At 42.6% G+C, this 16916-nt stretch overlaps 11 non-coding genes across 11 annotated transcripts; all 11 read left to right on the top strand.

Moving 5' to 3' along the window:
• The first annotated feature begins 584 nt into the window (after positions 1-584).
• On the top strand, positions 585-657 carry Trnaf-gaa (transfer RNA phenylalanine (anticodon GAA)). The gene has a single exon. It is a non-coding gene; the product is annotated as a tRNA-Phe (tRNA).
• A 1779-nt stretch (positions 658-2436) lies between these two features.
• On the top strand, positions 2437-2509 carry Trnaf-gaa (transfer RNA phenylalanine (anticodon GAA)). Its single transcript has one exon. It is a non-coding gene; the product is annotated as a tRNA-Phe (tRNA).
• Positions 2510-3188: 679 nt separating this feature from the next.
• Trnai-gau (transfer RNA isoleucine (anticodon GAU)) lies at positions 3189-3261 on the top strand. Its single transcript has one exon. It is a non-coding gene; the product is annotated as a tRNA-Ile (tRNA).
• Positions 3262-6551: 3290 nt separating this feature from the next.
• On the top strand, positions 6552-6624 carry Trnaf-gaa (transfer RNA phenylalanine (anticodon GAA)). The gene has a single exon. It is a non-coding gene; the product is annotated as a tRNA-Phe (tRNA).
• A 3290-nt stretch (positions 6625-9914) lies between these two features.
• Trnaf-gaa (transfer RNA phenylalanine (anticodon GAA)) lies at positions 9915-9987 on the top strand. The gene has a single exon. It is a non-coding gene; the product is annotated as a tRNA-Phe (tRNA).
• Positions 9988-10666: 679 nt separating this feature from the next.
• Trnaf-gaa (transfer RNA phenylalanine (anticodon GAA)) lies at positions 10667-10739 on the top strand. The gene has a single exon. It is a non-coding gene; the product is annotated as a tRNA-Phe (tRNA).
• A 1046-nt stretch (positions 10740-11785) lies between these two features.
• Trnaf-gaa (transfer RNA phenylalanine (anticodon GAA)) lies at positions 11786-11858 on the top strand. The gene has a single exon. It is a non-coding gene; the product is annotated as a tRNA-Phe (tRNA).
• A 1410-nt stretch (positions 11859-13268) lies between these two features.
• Positions 13269-13341, top strand: Trnaf-gaa (transfer RNA phenylalanine (anticodon GAA)). The gene has a single exon. It is a non-coding gene; the product is annotated as a tRNA-Phe (tRNA).
• Positions 13342-13645: 304 nt separating this feature from the next.
• Positions 13646-13718, top strand: Trnaf-gaa (transfer RNA phenylalanine (anticodon GAA)). The gene has a single exon. It is a non-coding gene; the product is annotated as a tRNA-Phe (tRNA).
• A 679-nt stretch (positions 13719-14397) lies between these two features.
• Positions 14398-14470, top strand: Trnaf-gaa (transfer RNA phenylalanine (anticodon GAA)). Its single transcript has one exon. It is a non-coding gene; the product is annotated as a tRNA-Phe (tRNA).
• A 679-nt stretch (positions 14471-15149) lies between these two features.
• Positions 15150-15222, top strand: Trnaf-gaa (transfer RNA phenylalanine (anticodon GAA)). Its single transcript has one exon. It is a non-coding gene; the product is annotated as a tRNA-Phe (tRNA).
• The last annotated feature ends 1694 nt before the right edge of the window (positions 15223-16916 follow it).

Raw genomic sequence — 16916 nt, 5'->3', positions numbered from 1 at the left:
ATTAATCTTTTTATTTTTATTGGATAACACTAATAATTCTACATGTGCTCTTTCGATTGACTTTAGAAATCTTGTCAAACCACATTCGCTGAGTAACCCAATTCTTCCTTAGATGTATCTTCTCTCGTCCTTTTATGAACAAATAACATCTTGCTGATTCTTTCCAGTTTCATTCTGATAAAGCTTCTTTCCGATTTCCCCTAGGCGTACCGAAATAGCTCAGTTGGGAGAGCGTTAGACTGAAGATCTTAAGTTCCCTGGTTCGATCCCGTGTTTCGGCAAGCGTAACTGTCCTCGGTAGTATAGTGGTCAGTATCCCCGCCTGTCACGCGGGAGACCGGGATTCGATTCCCCGCCGGGGAGTTTGCGATATAACATTAATCTTTTTATTTTTATTGGATAACACTAATAATTCTACATGCGCGCTTTCGATTGACTTTAGAAATCTTGACAAACCACATTCGCTGAGTAACACAATTCTTTATTAGATGTATCTTCTCTCGTCCTTTAATGAACAAATAACATCTTGCTGATTCTTTCCAATTTCATTCTGGTAAAGCTGCTTTCCGATTTCTCCTAGGCGTGCCGAAATAGCTCAGTTGGGAGAGCGTTAGACTGAAGATCTAAAGGTCCCTGGTTCGATCCCGGGTTTCGGCAAGCGTAACTGTCCTAGGTAGTATAGTGGTCAGTATCACCGCCTGTCACGCGGGAGACCGAGGTTCGATTCCCCGCCTGGGAGTTTGCTATATTTCTTTAATCTTTTTATTTTTATTGGATAACACTAATAATTCTACATGTGCGCTTTCGATTGACTTTAGAAATCTTGACAAACCACATTCGCTGAGTAACACAATTCTTTATTAGACGTATCTTCTCTCGTCCTTTTATGAACAAATAACATCTTGCTGATTTTTTCCAATTTCATTCTGGTAAAGCTGCTTTCCGATTTCTCCTAGGCATGCCGAAATAGCTCAGTTGGGAGAGCGTTAGACTGAACATCTAAAGGTCCCTGGTTCGATCCCGGGTTTCGGCAAGCGTAACTGTCCTCCGTAGTATAGTGGTCAGTATCCCCGCCTGTCACGCGGGAGACCGGGGTTCGATTCCCCGCCGGGGAGTTTGTGATATATCAATAATCTTTTTATTTTTATTGGATAACACTAATAATTCTACATGTGCGCTTTCGATTGACTTTAGAAATCTTGACAAACCACATTCGCTGAGTAACACAATTCTTCCTTAGATGTATCTTCTCTCGTCCTTTTATGAACAAATAACATCTTGCTGATTCTTTCCAGTTTCATTCTGGTAAAGCTGCTTTCCGATTTCTCCTAGGCGTGCCGAAATAGCTCAGTTGGGAGAGCTTTAGACTGAAGATCTAAAGGTCCCGGGTTTCCTCGGTAGTATAGTGGTCAGTATCATCGCCTGTCACGCGGGAGACCGGGGTTCGATTCCCCTCCGGGGCGTTTGCGATATAACATTAATCTTTTTATTTTTATTGGATAACACTAATAATTCTACATGTGCGCTTTCGATTGACTTTAGAAATCTTGACAAACCACATTCGCTGAGTAACACAATTCTTCCTTAGATGTATCTTCTCTCGTCCTTTTATGAACAAATAACATCTTGCTGATTCTTTCCAATTTCATTCTGGTAAAGCTGCTTTCCGATTTCCCCTAGGCGTGCCGAAATAGCTCAGATGGGAGAGCGTTAGACTGAAGATCTAAAGGTCCCTGGTTCGATCCCGGGTTTCGGCAAGCGTAACTGTCCTCGGTAGTATAGTGGTCAGTATCCCCGCCTGTCACGCGGGAGACCGGGGTTCGATTCCCCTCCGGGGCGTTTGCGATATAACATTAATCTTTTTATTTTTATTGGATAACACTAATAATTCTACATGTGCTCTTTCGATTGACTTTAGAAATCTTGACAAACCACATTCGCTGAGTAACACAATTCTTCCTTAGATGTATCTTCTCTCGTCCTTTTATGAACAAATAACATCTTGCTGATTCTTTCCAGTTTCATTCTGATAAAGATTCTTTCCGATTTCCCCTAGGCGTACCGAAATAGCTCAGTTGGGAGAGCGTTAGACTGAAGATCTAAAGGTCCCTGGTTCGATCCCGGGTTTCGGCAAGCGTAACTGTCCTCGGTAGTATAGTGGTCAGTATCCCCGCCTGTCACGCGGGAGACCTGGGTTCGATTCCTCGATGGGGAGTTTGCGATATAACATTAATCTTTTTATTTTTATTGGATAACACTAATAATTCTAATTGCGCGCTTTCGATTGACTTTAGAAATCTTGACAAACCACATTCGCTGAGTAACACAATTCTTTATTAGATGTATCTTCTCTCGTCCTTTTATGAACAAATAACATCTTGCTGATTCTTTCCAGTTTCATTCTGGTAAAGCTGCTTTCCGATTTCTCCTAGGCGTGCCGAAATAGCTCAGTTGGGAGAGCTTTAGACTGAAGATCTAAAGGTCCCTGGTTCGATCCCGGGTTTCGGCAAGCGTAACTGTCCTCGGTAGTATAGTGGTCAGTATCCCCGCCTGTCACGCGGGAGACCGGTGTTCGATTCCCCTCCGGGGCGTTTGCGATATAACATTAATCTTTTTATTTTTATTGGATAACACTAATAATTCTACATGTGCTCTTTCGATTGACTTTAGAAATCTTGACAAACCACATTCGCTGAGTAACACAATTCTTCCTTAGATGTATCTTCTCTCGTCCTTTTATGAACAAATAACATCTTGCTGATTCTTTCCAATTTCATTCTGGTAAAGCTGCTTTCCGATTTCTCCTAGGCGTGCCGAAATAGCTCAGTTGGGAGAGCGTTAGACTGAAGATCTAAAGGTAACTGGTTCGATCCCGGGTTTCCGCAAGCGTAACTGTCCTCGGTAGTATAGTGGTCAGTATCCCCGCCTGTCACGCGGGAGACCGGGGTTCAATTCCCCGCCGTCGAGTTTGCTATATTTCTTTTATCTTTTTATTTTTATTGGATAACACTAATAACTCTACATGTGCGCTTTCGATTGACTTTAGAAATCTTGACAAACCACATTCGCTGAGTAACACAATTCTTTATTAGATGTATCTTCTCTCGTCCTTTTATGAACAAATAACATCTTGCTGTTTCTTTCCAATTTCATTCTGGTAAAGCTGCTTTCCGATTTCTCCTAGGCGTGCCGAAATAGCTCAGTTGGGAGAGCGTTTGACTGATGATCTAAAGGTCCCTGGTTCGATCCCGGGTTTCGGGAAGCGTAACTGTCCTCGGTAGTATAGTGGTCAGTATCCCCTCCTGTCACGCGGGAGACCGGGATTCGATTCTCCGCCGGGGAGTTTGCGATATAACATTAATCTTTTTATTTTTATTGGATAACACTAATAATTCTACATGTGCTCTTTCGATTCACTTTAGAAATCTTAACAAACCACATTCGCTGAGTAACACAATTCTTCCTTAGATGTATCTTCTCTCGTCCTTTTATGAACAAATAACATCTTGTTGATTCTTTCCAGTTTCATTCTGGTAAAGCTGCTTTCCGATTTCTCCTAGGCGTGCCGCAATAGCACAGATGGGAGAGCGTTAGACTGAAGATCTAAAGGTCCCTGGTTCGATCCCGGGTTTCGGCAAGCGTAACTGTCCTCGGTAGTATAGTGGTCAGTATCCCCGCCTGTCACGCGGGAGACCTGGGTTCGATTCCCCGATGGGGAGTTTGCGATATAACATTAATCTTTTTATTTTTATTGGATAACACTAATAATTCTACATGCGCGCTTTCGATTGACTTTAGAAATCTTGACAAACCACATTCGCTGAGTAACACAATTCTTTATTAGATGTATCTTCTCTCGTCCTTTTATGAACAAATAACATCTTGCTGATTCTTTCCAATTTCATTCTGGTAAAGCTGCTTTCCGATTTCTCCTAGGCGTGCCGAAATAGCTCAGGTGGGAGAGCGTTAGACTGAAGATCTAAAGGTCCCTGGTTCGATCCCGGGTTTCGGGAAGCGTAACTGTCCTCGGTAGTATAGTGGTCATTATCCCCGCCTGTCACGCGGGAGACCGGGATTCGATTCTCCGCCGGGGAGTTTGCGATATAACATTGATCTTTTTATTTTTATTGGATAACACTAATAATTCTACATGTGCTCTTTCGATTCACTTTAGAAATCTTGACAAACCACATTCGCTGAGTAACACAATTCTTCCTTAGATGTATCTTCTCTCGTCCTTTTATGAACAAATAACATCTTGCTGATTCTTTCCAGTTTCATGCTGGTAAAGCTGCTTTCCGATTTCTCCTAGGCGTGCCGCAATAGCTCAGTTGGGAGAGCTTTAGACTGAAGATCTAAAGGTCCCGGGTTTCGGCAAGCGTAACTGTCCTCGGTAGTATAGTGGCCAGTATCCCCGCCTGTCACGCGGAAGACCGGGGTTCGATTCCCCGCCGCGGAGTTTGCTATATTTCTTTAATCTTTTTATTTTTATTGGATAACACTAATAATTCTACATGTGCGCTTTCGATTGACTTTAGAAATCTTGACAAACCACATTCGCTGAGTAACACAATTCTTCCTTAGATGTATCTTCTCTCGTCCTTTTATGAACAAATAACATCTTGCTGATTCTTTCCAATTTCATTCTGATAAAGCTTCTTTCCGATTTCCCCTAGGCGTACCGAAATAGCTCAGTTGGGAGAGCGTTAGACTGAAGATCTAAAGGTCCCTGGTTCGTTCCCGGGTTTCGGCAAGCGTAACTGTCCTCGGTAGTATAGTGGTCAGTATCCCCGCCTGTCACGCGGGAGACCTGGGTTCGATTCCCCGATGGGGAGTTTGCGATATAACATTAATCTTTTTATTTTTATTGGATAACACTAATAATTCTACATTCGCGCTTTCGATTGACTTTAGAAATCTTGACAAACCACATTCGCTGAGTAACACAATTCTTTATTAGATGTATCTTCTCTCGTCCTTTTATGAACAAATAACATCTTGCTGATTCTTTCCAATTTCATTCCGATAAAGCTGCTTTCCGATTTCTCCTAGGCGTGCCGAAATAGCTCAGTTGGGAGAGCGTTAGACTGAAGATCTAAAGGTCCCTGGTTCGATCCCGGGTTTCGGGAAGCGTAACTGTCCTCGGTAGTATAGTGGTCAGTATCCCCGCCTGTCACGCGGGAGACCGGGATTCGATTCTCCGCCGGGGAGTTTGCGATATAACATTGATCTTTTTATTTTTATTGGATAACACTAATAATTCTACATGTGCTCTTTCGATTCACTTTAGAAATCTTGACAAACCACATTCGCTGAGTAACACAATTCTTCCTTAGATGTATCTTCTCTCGTCCTTTTATGAACAAATAACATCTTGCTGATTCTTTCCAGTTTCATTCTGGTAAAGCTGCTTTCCTATTTCTCCTAGGCGTGCCGAAATAGCTCAGTTGGGAGAGCGTTAGACTGAAGATCTAAAGGTAACTGGTTCGATCCCGGGTTTCGGCAAGCGTAACTGTCCTCGGTAGTATAGTGGTCAGTATCCCCGCCTGTCACGCGAGAGACCGGGGTTCGATTCCCCGCCGTCGAGTTTGCTATGTTTCTTTAATCTTTTTATTTTTATTGGATAACACTAATAATTCTACATGTGCGCTTTCGATTGACTTTAGAAATCTTGACAAACCACATTCGCTGAGTAACACAATTCTTCCTTAGATGTATCTTCTCTCGTCCTTTTATGAACAAATAACATCTAGCTGATTCTTTCCAATTTCATTCTGGTAAAGCTGCTTTCCGATTCCCCTAGGCGTGCCGAAATAGCTCAGTTGGGAGAGCGTTAGACTAAAGGTCCCTGGTTCGATCCCGGGTTTCGGCAAGTGTAACTGTCCTCGGTAGTACAGTGGTCAGTATCCCCTCCTGTCACGCGGGACACCGGGGTTCGATTACCCGCCGGAGCGTTTGCGATATAACATTAATCTTTTTATTTTTATTGGATAACACTAATAATTCTACATGTGCTCTTTCGATTGACTTTAGAAATCTTGACAAACCACATTCGCTGAGTAACACAATTCTTGATTAGATGTATCTTCTCTCGTCCCTTTATGAACAAATAACATCTTGCTGATTCTTTCCAGTTTCATTCTGATAAAGCTGCTTTCCGATTTCTCCTAGGCGTGCCGAAATAGCTCAGTTGGGATAGCGTTAGACTGAAGATCTAAAGGTCCCTGGTTCGATCCCGGGTTTCGGCAAGCGTAACTGTCCTCGGTAGTATAGTGGTCAGTATCCCCGCCTGTCACGCGGGAGACCGGGGTTCGATTCCCCGACGGGGAGTTTGCTATATTTCTTTAATCTTTTTATTTTTATTGGATAACACTAATAATTCTACATGTGCGCTTTCGATTGACTTTAGAAATCTTGACAAACCACATTCGCTGAGTAACACAATTCTTCCTTAGATGTATCTTCTCTCGTCCTTTTATGAACAAATAACATCTTGCTGATTCTTTCCAGTTTCATTTTGATAAAGCTGCTTTCCGATTTCTCCTAGGCGTGCCGAAATAGCTCAGTTGGGAGAGCGTTAGACTGAAGATCTAAAGGTCCCTGGTTCGATCCCGGGTTTCGGCAAGCGTAACTGTCCTCGGTAGTATAGTGGTCAGTATCCACGCGGGACACCGGGGTTCGATTACCCGCCGGAGCGTTTGCGATATAACATTAATCTTTTTATTTTTATTGGATAACACTAATAATTCTACATGTGCTCTTTCGATTGACTTTAGAAATCTTGACAAACCACATTCGCTGAGTAACACAATTCTTCCTTAGATGTATCTTCTCTCGTCCTTTTATGAACAAATAACATCTTGCTGATTCTTTCCAGTTTCATTCTGGTAAAGCTGCTTTCCGATTTCTCCTAGGCGTGCCGAAATAGCTCAGTTGGGAGAGCTTTAGACTGAATATCTAAAGGTCCCGGGTTTCGGCAAGCGTAACTGTCCTCGGTAGTATAGTGGTCAGTATCCCCGCCTGTCACGCGGGAGACCTGGGTTCGATTCCCCTCCGGGGCGTTTGCGATATAACATTAATCTTTTTATTTTTATTGGATAACACTAATAATTCTACATGTGCTCTTTCGATTGACTTTAGAAATCTTGTCAAACCACATTCGCTGAGTAACACAATTCTTCCTTAGATGTATCTTCTCTCGTCCTTTTATGAACAAATAACATCTTGCTGATTCTTTCCAGTTTCATTCTGATAAAGCTTCTTTCCGATTTCCCCTAGGCGTACCGAAATAGCTCAGTTGGGAGAGCGTTAGACTGAAGATCTTAAGTTCCCTGGTTCGATCCCGTGTTTCGGCAAGCGTAACTGTCCTCGGTAGTATAGTGGTCAGTATCCCCGCCTGTCACGCGGGAGACCTGGGTTCGATTCCCCGATGGGGAGTTTGCGATATAACATTAATCTTTTTATTTTTATTGGATAACACTAATAATTCTACATGCGCGCTTTCGATTGACTTTAGAAATCTTGACAAACCACATTCGCTGAGTAACACAATTCTTTATTAGATGTATCTTCTCTCGTCCTTTTATGAACAAATAACATCTTGCTGATTCTTTCCAATTTCATTCTGGTAAAGCTGCTTTCCGATTTCCCCTAGGCGTGCCGAAATAGCTCAGATGGGAGAGCGTTAGACTGAAGATCTAAAGGTCCCTGGTTCGATCCCGGGTTTCGGCAAGCGTAACTGTCCTCGGTAGTATAGTGGTCAGTATCCCCGCCTGTCACGCGGGAGACCTGGGTTCGATTCCCCGATGGGGAGTTTGCGATATAACATTAATCTTTTTATTTTTATTGGATAACACTAATAATTCTACATGCGCGCTTTCGATTGACTTTAGAAATCTTGACAAACCACATTCGCTGAGTAACACAATTCTTTATTAGATGTATCTTCTCCCGTCCTTTTATGAACAAATAACATCTTGCTGATTCTTTCCAATTTCATTCTGGTAAAGCTGCTTTCCGATTTCCCCTAGGCGTACCGAAATAGCACAGATGGGAGAGCGTTAGACTGAAGATCTAAAGGTCCCTGGTTCGATCCCGGGTTTCGGCAAGCGTAACTGTCCTCGGTAGTATAGTGGTCAGTATCCCCGCCTGTCACGCGGGAGACCTGGGTTCGATTCCCCGATGGGGAGTTTGCGATATAACATTAATATTTTTATTTTTATTGGATAACACTAATAATTCTACATGCGCGCTTTCGATTGACTTTAGAAATCTTGACAAACCACATTCGCTGAGTAACACAATTCTTTATTAGATGTATCTTCTCTCGTCCTTTTATGAACAAATAACATCTTGCTGATTCTTTCCAATTTCATTCTGGTAAAGCTGCTTTCCGATTTCTCCTAGGCGTGCCGAAATAGCTCAGGTGGGAGAGCGTTAGACTGAAGATCTAAAGGTCCCTGGTTCGATCCCGGGTTTCGGGAAGCGTAACTGTCCTCGGTAGTATAGTGGTCAGTATCCCCGCCTGTCACGCGGGAGACCGGGATTCGATTCTCCGCCGGGGAGTTTGCGATATAACATTGATATTTTTATTTTTATTGGATAACACTAATAATTCTACATGTGCTCTTTCGATTCACTTTAGAAATCTTGACAAACCACATTCGCTGAGTAACACAATTCTTCCTTAGATGTATCTTCTCTCGTCCTTTTATGAACAAATAACATCTTGCTGATTCTTTCCAGTTTCATGCTGGTAAAGCTGCTTTCCGATTTCTCCGAGGCGTGCCGAAATAGCTCAGTTGGGAGAGCGTTAGACTGAAGATCTAAAGGTAACTGGTTCGATCCCGGGTTTCGGCAAGCGTAACCGTCCTCGGTAGTATAGTGGTCAGTATCCCCGCCTGTCACGCGAGAGACCGGGGATCGATTCCCCGCCGTCGAGTTTGCTATGTTTCTTTAATCTTTTTATTTTTATTGGATAACACTAATAATTCTACATGTGCGCTTTCGATTGACTTTAGAAATCTTGACAAACCACATTCGCTGAGTAACACAATTCTTCCTTAGATGTATCTTCTCTCGTCCCTTTATGAACAAATAACATCTTGCTGATTCTTTCCAGTTTCATTCTGATAAAGCTGCTTTCCGATTTCTCCTAGGCGTGTCGAAATAGCTCAGTTGGGAGAGCGTTAGACTGAAGATCTAAAGGTCCCTGGTTCGATCCCGGGTTTCGGCAAGCGTAACTGTCCTCGGTAGTACAGTGGTCAGTATCCCCTCCTGTCACGCGGGACACCGGGGTTCGATTACCCGCCGGAGCGTTTGCGATATAACATTAATCTTTTTATTTTTATTGGATAACACTAATAATTCTACATGTGCTCTTTCGATTGACTTTAGAAATCTTGACAAACCACATTCGCTGAGTAACACAATTCTTCCTTAGATGTATCTTCTCTCGTCCCTTTATGAACAAATAACATCTTGCTGATTCTTTCCAGTTTCATTCTGATAAAGCTGCTTTCCGATTTCTCCTAGGCGTGCCGAAATAGCTCAGTTGGGATAGCGTTAGACTGAAGATCTAAAGGTCCCTGGTTCGATCCCGGGTTTCGGCAAGCGTAACTGTCCTCGGTAGTTTAGTGGTCAGTATCCCCGCCTGTCACGCGGGAGACCGGGGTTCGATTCCCCGACGGGGAGTTTGCTATATTTCTTTAATCTTTTTATTTTTATTGGATAACACTAATAATTCTACATGTGCGCTTTCGATTGACTTTAGAAATCTTGACAAACCACATTCGCTGAGTAACACAATTCTTCCTTAGATGTATCTTCTCTCGTCCTTTTATGAACAAATAACATCTTGCTGATTCTTTCCAGTTTCATTTTGATAAAGCTGCTTTCCCATTTCTCCTTGGCGTGCCGAAATAGCTCAGTTGGGAGAGCGTTAGACTGAAGATCTAAAGGTCCCTGGTTCGATCCCGGGTTTCGGCAAGCGTAACTGTCCTCGGTAGTACAGTGGTCAGTATCCCCTCCTGTCACGCGGGACACCGGGGTTCGATTACCCGCCGGAGCGTTTGCGATATAACATTAATCTTTTTATTTTTATTGGATAACACTAATAATTCTACATGTGCTCTTTCGATTGACTTTAGAAATCTTGACAAACCACATTCGCTGAGTAACACAATTCTTCCTTAGATGTATCTTCTCTCGTCCTTTTATGAACAAATAACATCTTGCTGATTCTTTCCAGTTTCATTCTGGTAAAGCTGCTTTCCGATTTCTCCTAGGCGTGCCGAAATAGCTCAGTTGGGAGAGCGTTAGACTGAAGATCTAAAGGTCCCTGGTTCGTTCCCGGGTTTCGGCAAGCGTAACTGTCCTCGGTAGTATAGTGGTCAGTATCCCCGCCTGTCACGCGGGAGACCGAGGTTCGATTCCCCGCCTGGGAGTTTGCTATATTTCTTTAATCTTCTTATTTTTATTGGATAACACTAATAATTCTACATGTGCGCTTTCGATTGACTTTAGAAATCTTGACAAACCACATTCGCTGAGTAACACAATTCTTTATTAGATGTATCTTCTCTCGTCCTTTTATGAACAAATAACATCTTGCTGATTTTTTCCAATTTCATTCTGGTAAAGCTGCTTTCCGATTTCTCCTAGTCGTGCCGAAATAGCTCAGTTGGGAGAGCGTTAGACTGAAGATCTAAAGGTCCCTGGTTCGATCCCGGGTTTCGGCAAGCGTAACTGTTCTCATTAGTATAGTGGTCAGTATCCACGCGGGACACCGGGGTTCGATTACCCGCCGGAGCGTTTGCGATATAACATTAATCTTTTTATTTTTATTGGATAACACTAATAATTCTACATTTGCTCTTTCGATTGACTTTAGAAATCTTGACAAACCACATTCGCTGAGTAACACAATTCTTCCTTAGATGTATCTTCTCTCGTCCTTTTATGAACAAATAACATCTTGCTGATTCTTTCCAGTTTCATTCTGGTAAAGCTGCTTTCCGATTTCTCCTAGGCGTGCCGAAATAGCTCAGTTGGGAGAGCGTTAGACTGAAGATCTAAAGGTAACTGGTTCGATCCCGGGTTTCGGCAAGCGTAACTGTCCTCGGTAGTATAGTGGTCAGTATCCCCGCCTGTCACGCGAGAGACCGGGGTTCGATTCCCCGCCGTCGAGTTTGCTATGTTTCTTTAATCTTTTTATTTTTATAGGATAACACTAATAATTCTACATGTGCGCTTTCGATTGACTTTAGAAATCTTGACAAACCACATTCGCTGAGTAACACAATTCTTCCTTAGATGTATCTTCTCTCGTCCCTTTATGAACAAATAACATCTTGCTGATTCTTTCCAGTTTCATTCTGATAAAGCTGCTTTCCGATTTCTCCTAGGCGTGCCGAAATAGCTCAGTTGGGATAGCGTTAGACTGAAGATCTAAAGGTCCCTGGTTCGATCCCGGGTTTCGGCAAGCGTAACTGTCCTCGGTAGTATAGTGGTCAGTATCCCCGCCTGTCACGCGGGAGACCGAGGTTCGATTCCCCGCCTGGGAGTTTGCTATATTTCTTTAATCTTCTTATTTTTATTGGATAACACTAATAATTCTACATGTGCGCTTTCAATTGACTTTAGAAATCTTGACAAACCACATTCGCTGAGTAACACAATTCTTTATTAGATGTATCTTCTCTCGTCCTTTTATGAACAAATAACATCTTGCTGATTTTTTCCAATTTCATTCTGGTAAAGCTGCTTTCCGATTTCTCCTAGTCGTGCCGAAATAGCTCAGTTGGGAGAGCGTTAGACTGAAGATCTAAAGGTCCCTGGTTCGATCCCGGGTTTCGGCAAGCGTAACTGTCCTCGGTAGTATAGTGGTCAGTATCCACGCGGGACACCGGGGTTCGATTACCCGCCGGAGCGTTTGCGATATAACATTAATCTTTTTATTTTTATTGGATAACACTAATAATTCTACATGTGCTCTTTCGATTGACTTTAGAAATCTTGACAAACCACATTCGCTGAGTAACACAATTCTTCCTTAGATGTATCTTCTCTCGTCCTTTTATGAACAAATAACATCTTGCTGATTCTTTCCAGTTTCATTCTGGTAAAGCTGCTTTCCGATTTCTCCTAGGCGTGCCGAAATAGCTCAGTTGGGAGAGCTTTAGACTGAATATCTAAAGGTCCCGGGTTTCGGCAAGCGTAACTGTCCTCGGTAGTATAGTGGTCAGTATCCCCGCCTGTCACGCGGGAGACCGGGGTTCGATTCCCCGACGGGGAGTTTGCGATATAACATTAATCTTTTTATTTTTATTTTTATTTTTATTGGATAACACTAATAATTCTACATGTGCTCTTTCGATTGACTTTAGAAATCTTGACAAACCACATTCGCTGAGTAACACAATTCTTCCTTAAATGTATCTTCTCTCGTCCTGTTATGAACAAATAAAATCTTGCTGATTCTTTCCAGTTTCATTTTGATAAAGTTGCTTTCCGATTTCTCCTAGGCGTGCCGAAATAACTCAGTTGGGAGAGCGTTAGACTGAAGATCTAAAGGTCCCTGGTTCGTTCCCGGGTTTCGGCAAGCGTAAATGTCCTCGGTAGTATAGTGGTCAGTATCCCCGCCTGTCACGCGGGAGACCGGGATTCGATTCTCCGCCGGGGAGTTTGCGGTATAACATTGATCTTTTTATTTTTATTGGATAACGCTAATAATTCTACATGTGCTCTTTCGATTCACTTTAGAAATCTTGACAAACCACATTCACTGAGTAACACAATTCTTCCTTAGATGTATCTTGTCTCGTCCTTTTATAAACAAATAACATCTTGCTGATTCTTTCCAGTTTCATTCTGGTAAAGCTGCTTTCCGATTTCTCCTAGGCGTGCCGAAATAGCTCAGTTGGGAGAGCTTTAGACTGAAGATCTAAAGGTCCCGGGTTAAGGCAAGCGTAACTGTCCTCGGTAGTATAGTGGTCAGTATCCCCGCCTGTCACGCGGGAGACCGGGGTTCGATTCCCCGCCGTCGAGTTTGCTATATTTCTTTAATCTTTTTATTTTTATTGGATAACACTAATAATTCTACATGTGCGCTTTCGATTGACTTTAGAAATCTTGACAAACGACATTCGCTGAGTAACACAATTCTTTATTAGATGTATCTTCTCTCGTTCTTTTATGAACAAATAACATCTTGCTGATTCTTTCCATTTTCATTCTGGTAAAGCTGCTTTCCGATTTCTCCTAGGCGTGCCGAAATAGCTCAGTTGGGAGAGCGTTAGACTGAAGATCTAAAGGTCCCTGGTTCGATCCCGGGTTTCGGCAAGCGTAACTGTCCTCGGTAGTATAGTGGTCAGTATCCCCGCCTGTCACGCGGGAGACCGGGGTTTCGATTCCCCGACGGGGAGTTTGCGATATAGCATTAATCTTTTTATTTTTATTGGATAACACTAATAATTCTACATGTGCTCTTTCGATTTACTTTAGAAATCTTGACAAATCACATTCGCTGAGTAACACAATTCTTCCTTAGATGTATCTTCTCTCGTCCTTTTATGAACAAATAACATCTTGCTGATTCTTTCCAGTTTCTTTCTCATAAAGCTGCTTTCCGATTTCTCCTAGGCGTGCCGAAATAGCTCAGTTGGGAGAGCGTTAGACTGAAGATCTAAAGGTCCCTGGTTCGATCCCGGGTTTCGGCAAGCGTAACTGTCTTCGGTAGTATAGTGGTCAGTATCCCCGCCTGTCACGCGGGACACCGGGGTTCGATTACCCGCCGGAGCGTTTGCGATATAACATTAATCTTTTTATTTTTATTGGATTTCACTAATAATTCTACATGTGCGCTTTCGATTGACTTTAGAAATCTTGACAAACCACATTCGCTGAGTAACACAATTCTTTATTACATGTATCTTCTCTCGTCCTTTTATGAACAAATAACATCTTGCTGATTTTTTCCAATTTCATTCTGGTAAAGCTGCTTTCCGATTTCTCCTAGGCGTGCCGAAATAGCTCAGTTGGGAGAGCGTTAGACTGAAGATCGAAAGGTCCCTGGTTCGATCCCGGGTTTCGGCAAGCGTAACTGTCTTCGGTAGTATAGTGATCAGTATCCCCGCCTGTCACGCGGGACACCGGGGTTCGATTACCCGCCGGAGCTTTTGCGATATAACATTAATCTTTTTATTTTTATTGGATAACAATAATAATTATACATGTGCTCTTTCGATTGACTTTAGAAATCTTAACAAACCACATTCGCTGAGTAACACAATTCTTCCTTAGATGTATCTTCTCTCGTCCTTTTATGAACAAATACCATCTTGCTGATTCTTTCCAGTTTCATTCTGATAAAGCTTCTTTCCGATTTCTCCTAAGCGTGCCGAAATAGCTCAGTTGGGAGAGCGTTAGACTGAAGATCTAAAGGTCCCTGGTTCGATCCCGGGTTTCGGCAAGCGTAACTGTCCTCGGTAGTACAGTGGTCAGTATCCCCTCCTGTCACGCGGGACACCTTGGTTCGATTACCCGCCGGAGCGTTTGCGATATAACATTAATCTTTTTATTTTTATTGGATAACACTAATAATTCTACATGTGCTCTTTCGATTGACTTTAGAAATCTTGACAAACCATATTCGCTGAGTAACACAATTCTTCCTTAGATGTATCTTCTCTCGTCCCTTTATGAACAAATAACATCTTGCTGATTCTTTCCAGTTTCATTCTGATAAAGCTGCTTTCCGATTTCTCCTAGGCGTGCCGAAATAGCTCAGTTGGGATAGCGTTAGACTGAAGATCTAAAGGTCCCTGGTTCGATCCCGGGTTTCGGCAAGCGTAACTGACTTCGGTAGTATAGTGATCAGTATCCCCGCCTGTCACGCGGGACACCGGGGTTCGATTACCCGCCGGAGCGTTTGCGATATAACATTAATCTTTTTATTTTTATTGGATAACAATAATAATTATACATGTGCTCTTTCGATTGACTTTAGAAATCTTAACAAACCACATTCGCTGAGTAACACAATTCTTCCTTAGATGTATCTTCTCTCGTCCTTTTATGAACAATTACCATCTTGCTGATTCTTTCCAGTTTCATTCTGATAAAGCTTCTTTCCGATTTCTCCTAAGCGTGCCGAAATAGCTCAGTTGGGAGAGCGTTAGACTGAAGATCTAAAGGTCCCTGGTTCGATCCCGGGTTTCGGCAAGCGTAACTGTCCTCGGTAGTACAGTGGTCAGTATCCCCTCCTGTCACGCGGGACACCGGGGTTCGATTACCCGCCGGAGCGTTTGCGATATAACATTAATCTTTTTATTTTTATTGGATAGCACTAATAATTCTACATGTGCTCTTTCGATTGACTTTAGAAATCTTGACAAACCACATTCGCTGAGTAACACAATTCTTCCTTAGATGTATCTTCTCTCGTCCCTTTATGAACAAATAACATCTTGCTGATTCTTTCCAGTTTCATTCTGATAAAGCTGCTTTCCGATTTCTCCTAGGCGTGCCGAAATAGCTCAGTTGGGATAGCGTTAGACTGAAGATCTAAAGGTCCCTGGTTCGATCCCGGGTTTCGGCAAGCGTAACTGTCCTCGGTAGTATAGTGGTCAGTATCCCCGCCTGTCACGCGGGAGACCGGGGTTCGATTCCCCGACGGGGAGTTTGCTATATTTCTTTAATCTTTTTATTTTTATTGGATAACACTAATAATTCTACATGTGCTCTTTCGATTCACTTTAGAAATCTTGACAAACCACATTCGCTGAGTAACACAATTCTTCCTTAGATGTATCTTCTCTCGTCCTTTTATGAACAAATAACATCTTGCTGATTCTTTCCAGTTTCATTCTGATAAAGATTCTTTCCGATTTCTCCTAAGCGTGCCGAAATAGCTCAGATGGGAGAGCGTTAGACTGAAGATCTAAAGGTCCCTGGTTCGATTCCGGCTTTCGGCAAGCTTAACTGTCCTCGGTAGTATAGTGGTCAGTATCCCCGCCTGTCTCGCGGGAGACCGGGGTTCGATTCCCCGCCGGGGAGTTTGCAATATATCAATAATCTTTTTATTTTTCTTGGATAACACTAATAATTCTACATGTGCGCTTTCGATTGACTTTAGAAATCTTGACAAACCACATTCGCTGAGTAACACAATTCTTCCTTAGATGTATCTTCTCTCGTCCTTTTATGAACAAATAACATCTTGCCGATTCTTTCCAATTTCATTCTGGTAAAGCTGCTTTCCGATTTCTCCTAGGCGTGCCGAAATAGCTCAGTTGGGCGAGCGTTAGACTGAAGATCTAAAGGTCAAGGTTCGATCCCGGGTTTCGGCAATCGGAACTGTCCTCGGTAGTATAGTGGTCAGTATCCCCGCCTGTCACGCGGGACACCGGGGTTCGATTACCCGCCGGGGAGTTTGCTATATTTCTTTAATCTTTTTATTTTTATTGGATAACACTAATAATTCTACATGTGCGCTTTCGATTGACTTTAGAAATCTTGACAAACCACATTCGCTGAGTAACACAATTTATTAGATGTATCTTCTCTCGTCCTTTTATGAACAAATAACATCTTGCTGATTCTTTCCAATTTCATTCTGGTAAAGCTTCTTTCCGATTTCTCCTAGGCGTGCCGAAATAGCTCAGTTGGGAGAGCGTTAGACTGAAGATCTAAAGGTCCCTTGTTCGATCCCGGGTTACGGCAAGCGTAATTGTCTTCGGTAGTATAGTGGTCAGTATCCCCGCCTGTCACGCGGGACACCGGGGTTCGATTACCCGCCGGAGCGTTTGCGATATAACCATTAATCTTTTTATTTTTATTGGATAACAATAATAATTATACATGTGCTCTTTCGATTGACTTTAGAAATCTTGACAAACCACATTCGCTGAGTAACA

The sequence above is a fragment of the Argiope bruennichi genome, chromosome 7 (genome assembly GCF_947563725.1).
Source record: "Argiope bruennichi chromosome 7, qqArgBrue1.1, whole genome shotgun sequence".
NCBI lineage: Eukaryota > Metazoa > Arthropoda > Arachnida > Araneae > Araneidae > Argiope > Argiope bruennichi.
Note: the sequence above shows the minus strand (reverse complement) of the source record. Positions and strands in the feature narration are given on the sequence as shown.